At 36.8% G+C, this 9,352-nt stretch overlaps 1 pseudogene; it reads left to right on the forward strand.

Annotated features, from left to right (window-relative positions):
- The first annotated feature begins 667 nt into the window (after nucleotides 1-667).
- LOC131874479 (aspartyl protease AED3-like) lies at nucleotides 668-2,090 on the forward strand (annotated as a pseudogene).
- The last annotated feature ends 7,262 nt before the right edge of the window (nucleotides 2,091-9,352 follow it).

Genomic DNA, 9,352 nt, shown 5'->3' on the forward strand with positions numbered 1-9,352 from the left:
AATTTGTTTACATAAATAAATATCTAAATATTCATTTTTCTTGTTGACTATAAATATATGTACATTATGCTAGTATCACATTTACTTCAATTATTATAAAATAATTTATACTGAAATTATTTAATTAACTTTAATTAATTATATAAAATGATATATATATATATATATATATATATTTCTTATTCAACTGAAAAATAGTACAATATTAATATGAGAAAATGGTAGCAAGAAAGTACATCTAAGAGCCTAAAATATAAACGAAAAAACAATAGAATCAACCGTTGATTCTACAGGTAATATTTGAAAAGAATCTAATGCTCAAGATACTTCTCCCCCGCCATAAATCACAATATATTGTTACCGACGAAGAAGCAAGGAAATTTCTGATCCCGCAGGACGCGGTCATAGCTACTGAAAGAAATTGCGTGGTGCACGGGCATAAGCATTAAATGAAGTTTGCTACCAAAACTTTTCCGAGTTTCCTTTCCCTGAGACGAAATCCTATCGTGTCGACAATTCAACTAATAGTTTCTGATATCTAGATAAGAGTAAAAATGAACCAAGTAAATGAAGCAAACAACTACCACAGAAACTCGAGACGAAATGCAATCCGTCGATTATTTGGTAGTTTGTGCTTTATACATCTACAAATATGGCCATCTTGTCAATGACACAGTGTCTATGCTCCGTCCTAGTGTCTTTTTTATTACTTGTTTGTGTGTGGGCAGAAAACAGTAGGGTTTCCAGAGTAAACCTTGCATCATTCAAATGGAAAGATGCAGAGGATAACAAGAACTGCTCTGTGCTTGAATCGGAAACATCAAGTTTAAATGTGATACACATTCAGGGCAAGTGTTCTCCCTTCCGCCTCCCCAATTCAACATGGTGGAAGGCGATATCTGAATCTATCAAAGGCGACGCCCAGCGCTACAGAGCAATGATGAAAGGGATGGAGCGCCGGCAAGAGTATGGTTAATCCACAAGAGGACGCGGACATCCCTTTGGCCTCGGGACAGGCCATCAACACGGGAAACTACATTATCAAGCTCGGTTTCGGCACGCCTCCGCAGAGCTTCTACACTCTGCTCGATACCGGCAGCGATATCGCATGGATTCCCTGCAACCCCTGCTCAGGTTGCACAAGTGGGCTCCAATTGTTCGAGCCATCCAAATCGTCTACGTATAAATACTTCCCTTGTGCTTCTAAACAGTGTCAGTCTCTAGGCCTGTGTGAGAATAATAGCAACGATGTCAACTGTAGCTTTGGTCAGATCTAAGGCGACCAATCAGAGGTGGACGAGCTCTTGTCATCTGAGACGCTCTCTGTGGGCTCTCAGCCGGTGGAGAAATTTGTCTTCGGATGTGCGAACGCGGTGAGCGGAATCATCCAGCTCTTATCGGAGCCCGGATTGGTTGGGTTTGGGAGGGATCCTCTCTCGTTCGTTTCTCAGACGGCCACGTTATATGACAGCACGTTCTCTTATTGCCTTCCCTCCCTCTTCTCCTCTGATTTCACCGGGTCTCTCCTGCTGGGTAAAGGGGCTCTTTCTGCTCCGGGCTTGCACTTCGCGCCCCTCTTGTCCAACGCTAGGTACCATTACTTCTATTATGTGGGGTTAAACGGAATCTCTGTTGGAGATGAGCTTGTTTCCATCCCAGCGGGAACCTTCACCTTCAACAACTCGACGGGAAGAGGGAGTATCATAGACTCGGGAACAGTCAGCACTCGGCTGGTGGAGCCTGCTTACAATCCCATGCGAGATTCTTTCCGCCGTCAGCTCTCTAATATGACTATGGCTAGTCCCTCATCGCCTTTTGATACGTGCTACAATAATCCGTCCAGCGACGTGGAGTTTCCTCTCATCACGTTGCATTTTGATGATAATCTGGACTTCACTCTGCCGGTGGAAAACACTTTAATCCCAGGGAATGACGACGGCTCTGTGTTATGCCTTGCTTTCGCTCTTCCACCGGGCGGGGGAGACGCTATATTTTCCATAATTGGGAACTATCAGCAGCAAAATTTTCGGATTGTACACGATGTCACGGGGTCTAGACTTGGAATTGCTCGCGAAGACTGTGGCGGTTAGTAGTTTGTTTTCCTAAAATACCTTACCGAACATACACTCTGTAATTATTATGATAGTATTTAGTCTTGTTATATATTTATATTGTCAATAATCAAATTAAAACAAATCAAATGTTGATCAAGATGGATCCATATTTGAATTCTGACAATTTATTAATGTTATATAGACAACCCTAAATGCTAGATACTCTCAAACCTTATCCTTAAATGTTATATCTTCAACCCTCAGCCCTAAATTCTATATTTTCAAACGTCAACCTAAACCCTATACTCTTAACTCTAAACCCTAAATGTTATAGACTATCAAACCTTGACACTAAATGCTATACTCTCAACCCTTAACAATAAATGTTGTACTCTCAACCCTTAACCATAAATACAAAATGATATACTCTCAATCCTTAACTCAAAACCCTTGGTCTAGAGAGTGATAAAAGTCTAAAGAGGAATTGAGAGAGGAGGGAGGATGTTGAGAGAATAAGAGAGGAAACAAAAAGATAGTGATGAGAAGGAGAAAGAGAGAAAAAGTGTTTCTCTTATTAAAAATATGAGCATGTTAAAGAGAGTTTCTCTTCACAAAAATATGAGTGCATGAGAGAGAGAGAGAGAAATGATGTTTTGTGTTCATGGGAATATAAGCATGTTATAACATGCTCACTTTCCAATGAGGATAAGTTTTGAAGGGAAAGGAACACTTTTTGTTCCAAAAAAGTGCAAGTGCATTATAAATTTCTAACCATATAATTTTTTCACATTTAAAATATGTTAATATTTTGATCTTTAATTTATTTTGCTAATGTCTCCATTTTTAGTCAAAAACGTATATATGGTATTTTCGGTCTCATTTTTTACTCATTTAATGAAATCTAAAACATATATTACAATTTTAGAAAATAGAGTCTATTCTACACACATTCAAAAAAATGATTTTCAATTAGTTAAAAAAAATAGGGGGAAGCATACTCAAGTTTTTGTTTTTGGGATGTATGCACTTTTAAAATTAGTAAAAAAATCATATATTCATTAAAAAATTAGCAAAAAAATTGAACTTAAACTACATGGTGTTGGATAATTTTTCACTAGAGAAATTTTTGAAATACTAAAAAAGTAAATATTTTAAAGGGTTAACATCAAATGCTATGTCATATTTTTTTGATAAAAATAGGACCACTTTTGTTAAACCCCTTTTTGAATCTTTACCATTTAGAAATAAACATAGTTACAATTTAGAATGTAGAAATCTACAACTCTTGTTCTTGTTGCATATTGAAATTTTGAGTGTAACTATCTTCATTTTCATATCATGTTAGCCCCATTTTTAAACTTGTCAAATTTTAAAAGTTTTCTTTCCAAATTATTAGGTAGATTTGTTTTAGGTTATAAAAGTCCTTGATTATCATAACATACATAGTCACTTGCCATTTTGAAGTTGGGTCGTTGATGCTCTCAATCAAAGTTCTGAGAGTAGTCATCCAAATTGTCAAGATTTAATGAAAATAATTAAATCTTTTTATTGTTTTGTGCAAAATCCTTTAATGAAGATATTATTTATAGTATTTCAATCAATATGGAAAAAATTTAGGTGAAGGCACCTTTCAATTTGTTATATTTTTCCTCAATTTTTCTTTGATCAAGCAATTAAATTGAAGATTTTGTTCACTTCAAATGAATTGTCTTTAATATTTTAGTTATAATGATATTATGAACAATGTGACAAATTGTTGTGATAGTTCATAACTTCACCTAAAACGACAATGGCAAGACTAAATGAAAAGCCATTGGAAGTTATAAATAAGTTAACTTTATATATAGAATGGCAATGACAAGGGAAAGATCATTCTTATTGGTTATCTTTGCTAAATTAATAACTATTCACAATATATCCATTAAGATAACTCCTCCAAGGTAGAAAATCTATGATTAAGTTATTTATATAAGTACTCAATGATAGATTTTCTTTGATCAACAGGTATTCTATTCGACATAGATCTTTAGAAGAGTGCGGTATCATGATTTTAGAGCAGGAAGAAAATGAGTATGTTCAAAATGGTTTTAAAAATCTTGAGTCAATGCACTTGGCATAAATAACACCAAACTCACAAGCTTCACCAACATCCTCTTAGTTTTTGCCAAGATTGGATTGCTGAAACAAGTAGGTGATTTTGTAGATCATTGTTGCCAGGGCATTGGTTCCTATAATGTAGACTATGAAAAGCACTAGTAAAACATTTAATTACTTGACATCAGCATTAAGTACACTCTTGTGAACCGCTTAAAGATGAAGATTTGATCCCTTTCATTGCAAAAAAAGCAATCCTGCAAGAAGTTATTGCAAGTGTCTGTAATGAAAGAGCTAGAAGGCACATGAAAGGCCTTTGAAACTTTCAAGCAAATCTAATTCGTAGGTGTAATGCAAAATTTCATCACGTATTTGGAGATAGTAATCACCTAATCTTTCACATCTCATATTCTCCGTATGTCGAATATATCTGCAACATTAAAGACAAGTTCTTAATTCTGAAAGTTTCTTCTAGCTACTCCAGCACATTTCTACATATGATAAAGTCTAGAAACATCTAAACCCTCCATTAAAAAGAAGCAATTGTAATCAAATCATAATGAATGAAAAGTTTGTCTTTCTTTTGTTATGCTATGTTTTTCTTTGCTCTGTTTTAGTTCTGCTCTATCTCAATTCCATAAAATAGAGTGAAAATGGAAATCTGTAATCAAGTAGAGAAATAAATCTTGATTTTTTTATTCTGGTTACATTGAAATTGCAGATCATATTAGAGTTTGTTCAACGACATGTTTCAAAGAAAAAAGCAAAGTGAATGCTGTCAAGAAAACGAAAAAAGGTCTAAAGCTCTAGTCCTATTTCAAAGTTTGCAAAAGGCTCTCTTATTCTTGACCTGGTAAATCCTGTGACTGTTAAGCTCGTAGCAACAAACTTGTTACAAATTGTCTTACTTGTGGTAATATTATTTGTGAATAGGCTCGAGAAGGTCATTGCAACTCTTATGGTGTTCTTGTATTATGTGAAAGCGTCCATTATAGTTCAGAAAATGATAATAAAAAATCTCTAGGAGAGTGAAAATAATTCAAGAATGAGATGTATTGTTTTCATGGGTGCATCATAGAAGTATTGTAAAAATACTTGCATTTTCATTCGATAAATGTTGGTATATCATATCAAATGTAACTCTCAAAGAAAGCACCCATGGTCAAATTGGCAAACATCTCATCTGGTGAAGAATAATTATTCTATCACTGGACATGCACATAATACACGACAAATAGGAGGATGCACATCGATAGTCTATGTTGGCTTGATGATGATTGTAATTGATGACTTTATGTGTTGACATTGATGGCACATGTATGCACACATATGTTCACATTGTCTTAGTCATCTTAGTTAAGACAAACCGGTATTACTCCTGAGCCTTTGTGTTGCAAAATCGGTATTATTATGCATAAAGAAGTCCAATCGGTTTTGAGGGTGTCTAACCGGTATATATAGACAACCGGTATATACAGGAAAGGCATGACACCAGCTTGGAGATTCAATGAAGATCAACAAGGAAGCAAATGGAGGACAATCGGCTTATGTGTTTGATGAGGTTAACTCTTAACTGGTATCGATGTTCCAACCAGTATTCACTGATTGTGTGATGAGTTATCCTTAACCGACAGATTTGGCAGCAATTTGTGATGTGTTATGCGAGATTGTCCAGATACACTGCACCTAGGAAATTGTGATGGAGTTCTTGAGCCAACATGAAATCTAATGTCTATATAATGACATTGTGATGAACTATTTTGTATGATGTGAGATATAATTGATGTTATAAGTTCGAGTTGTTGCGAATTGCAGAAGTAAGTCAGTGATGCAGTATTGAGTGAGCTGAAGAGGATCTATACCAGCAAGATGTGCTATTATTAGATCATCCCTACCTGTTATTTTCTAATCACTACAACAGTCAAATCCCCTAGCAGGGTAAGCTCTAACAGACTTTTTGTACAAATCCTCTAACCAGGTGATCCATTAGTTTGGGTTTTGAAATCCTCTATCAAGGTTACTCCTAACAGGGTACTACCTTTAACAGGGTACAACTCCTAACAGGGCATTCGGATCTTTAACAAGATTTGCTCCTAGCAGAGCACTGTGTAGACCTTAACCAGTCAGTTACCTATTACTGCAGATAGTTAACTTGTGAGTCCCATCTCACCGTGGTTTTTCCCAGTTGGGTTTTCCATGTATAAACACTTGTATTATGGTGGATGTCTTACTTGTCATGGATGCTTTAATATCACTTTGGATTGTATTCATAGTATTTAGTAAGTTAGTTAACTGTCTTTACCGGTTTGTGTTTAAAGTGGTATTATTTTTGTTGTCACTAATTCACCCCCCCTCTGAATGCTTTATAAGTCTATCAATTGGTATCAGAGCCTAACTTCCTTAAGGCTTAATCACTTGGAAGTGTTACTGCATCATTTATCCCTCATGGCAAGAGTGGGTCATCTTTTCCTTTTTTATGTTGGAGTCCTAATTCGTGCTATATTACCTTGGTTCAAGTCTTTAATGCGTCTTCAAATCCTCTTTCTAGTCATTTAAGTCAAGTTCAGACAATTGATTGAACTCTGTGAACACGTCAAACTGTTTTGAACCAGGTTCAATAGGTTCATTAGGTTCCATAGGTTCCAAGGTGTTCAGAAAAAGTTTCTCGTACTAACGTTTTCTCGAAGTGTTTTGCAGCGGCTCTTCCAAAAGTTCCTCCTGTTTGGTGATAAAGCATTTGATTTGAACTTATTGAACTGAGTTCAAAGGGTTCAAATATGTTCAACATGTTCAACACAGCAAGTGGTCAACAGTTTGACGCAGTGTACATCTTGAACTACTTGAACACTCAAGAAGTCAGTTCAAGATGTTCATATGGGTTCAATATTGGTGGGTCCCGCGATTTCTAATGTTTTGGGAAGTGCATTCATTGCTAAATATGGAGAGGCAGAACCATATCTTAAAGTGATGTCATTCTTTGGCTTTTCCGAAGTAAGTAAACATTTCGGGAACTGGCAGTTTCTTAAAGCTTGCCGCCATGCATTCAATGCATGCATGCGAGGTCTAATCCACCAACTTGCCGCTTCTAGACTGAAATTGTGAAATCATTGCATTTAATGTATCCCTATCATTACCTTTCTCAATAAGGTATGAAAATTATTTGTGTTTTGCATTCATTACCTACTGCTGGACTTTTGCATATGTTATCCCTGGATAGGAGTCTTTCCTGCTGCTAGCCGTTGTCCGATTATACAACTGTGAAGGTTTAGTCTTTCCTTATTTTCTCCAGTGTTTTCCCTTGCATTTTCTCTCATATAGAAGGTTTCACTACAATCAAATTTAGGTTTCTTGTTTTGAAGTTATGAAGTCCACTTTGCATTTGTTTGGAAACGTTTTTAGCTTGGCATCCACAGAAGCCATAGTTAGTGATACTGACCTAAAAGGATAGAACCTTGAAGAGTTGAAAGAAAGGGTGTTCAAGGGTATTGATAAGTCTTTCTGTATAGAGATTTTGAGTAGTGGACTTTCAAAAGCCACAGCCTTTCCTCTAGCAATTCCTTGTCCAGAGTTGGTTCGGGAATGTATTGCTAGATATGACCCAATATCTGAAACTATTAAGAGAGATAATGGTGAAACCCTTCTTGCCATTAACCGTGAGGTGATTGCTTCAATTTTCAAGATACCGGATTACCAGTTTTCTAATTTTTCTCCTGCCCAGTCAATCAGTGAGTTCAATGTAGACAGAGTCGGACACCGAAACAATGTGGTGAAATTCTAGTTGAAGGTCCCTCAGAGAGGTGGTTCTAGGTTACCCAAAAATCCTAACAAGAACCACATGTTGCCACATATCCATGATGTGATGCTTCTGTTGCATCGAGCCAAAGGTTCTGTCGAAGCTTATAGCTTTGATGATTGGATTTATTGCTATGTGCAATTAGTTCTGGAGGGAAAACAATATTTGGATTGGGCAGAATTAATTGTTGATTCAATGAGAGAGCAGTTGAGTCTAGCCAAGCAGTTTCAACAAAACTTCTTCATGTCGTCATATCTCTTGTATTGTCTAGCTTGTGTTAAAGAGTTAACGGGTATACCAAAGCAGCTCACTGAGGAGGATGTTCCCGTGTATGAGTTCTATCCTATGCTGCAAAAAGACAATGCCCTACAAGATTTCAGAAAGATACACAATGCATTCCTGGGTGATATGTGTCATGAACTAAAGAGTACGAAGGCTAAATGGATTTCAGATGATGCACAGACCTTGATTAAGAAGTTCGGTAGTTTTTACATCCAATTCCCATGCTTTTTCTATATACAGGTAGGAGGCTTTGAAGAGGAACCCTTCAAGCTCCCCCACTTCTGTTCTGATTGTTTTGTTCTAGCAGAAGTATGCAGGCAACTGACCTCTGTGATCAAAAAGGCACAACCTAAGGACAAGTGGGAAGGTCATTTTCCCATACAATTGGGAGTGTTGTCTTGTAATTCAATGTCTGATGCACTGAGTATAGGAGCAGACCTTAGGAATTTCAATTTCTCTCTATATTTTGAAAGGAAAGGATTTGATAATAAAGGATTTTCTCGAAGCCTTGGCCTAATGCCTTATCTTCCCACGCCACAATTAGAAGATTTCTGGGAGGATTGTACAGATGAACTTGAAGTTTTCAAAAGGGAAAACATGAGATTGGTACTAGAACAGGTTGTCTCTTTGCAAATAAAGTTAGACATTAAAGGGCTTGAAGAGGATTATCTTGAACTGTTTGAACCAGGATATTTAGCCCATGCAGAGACTGAAATGCTTCCAATTCATTGGGATGAGGAGGAACATGATGATATACAATTGAGGACCAAATGAGTTCTAGAAAGAACAGTGGCATGGGTGGCTAAAAAGAAAGCAATAAAGTCAAGCACCAAGTCCCTTTTAGCAAGAAATAATAAGGATCCTCTATCTTCACCAAAACGTCCTTCTAACAGTGCTCATGTTTGTGTAGGTAAGGATACCAAGTCGTCTCAGCCTAGATGCAAGTCTAGTCCAACTCTGGATTTTAGTACCCCTCGGCATACTCGATCATGTAGTGTCACCTAGAGGAAGATGGACCAGGTCAAGGATATGGGAATAAAGGATGTTGTGCTTGAGGCTCAGATTTTTGAAATTGAAGATTTGGATGGTGAAGTCTCTAGTGCTCTGGACTCCCAAATAGTGACCGTGG

This window comes from Cryptomeria japonica, chromosome 3, assembly GCF_030272615.1.
Source record: "Cryptomeria japonica chromosome 3, Sugi_1.0, whole genome shotgun sequence".
In the NCBI taxonomy this organism is placed as follows: Eukaryota; Viridiplantae; Streptophyta; class Pinopsida; order Cupressales; family Cupressaceae; genus Cryptomeria; species Cryptomeria japonica.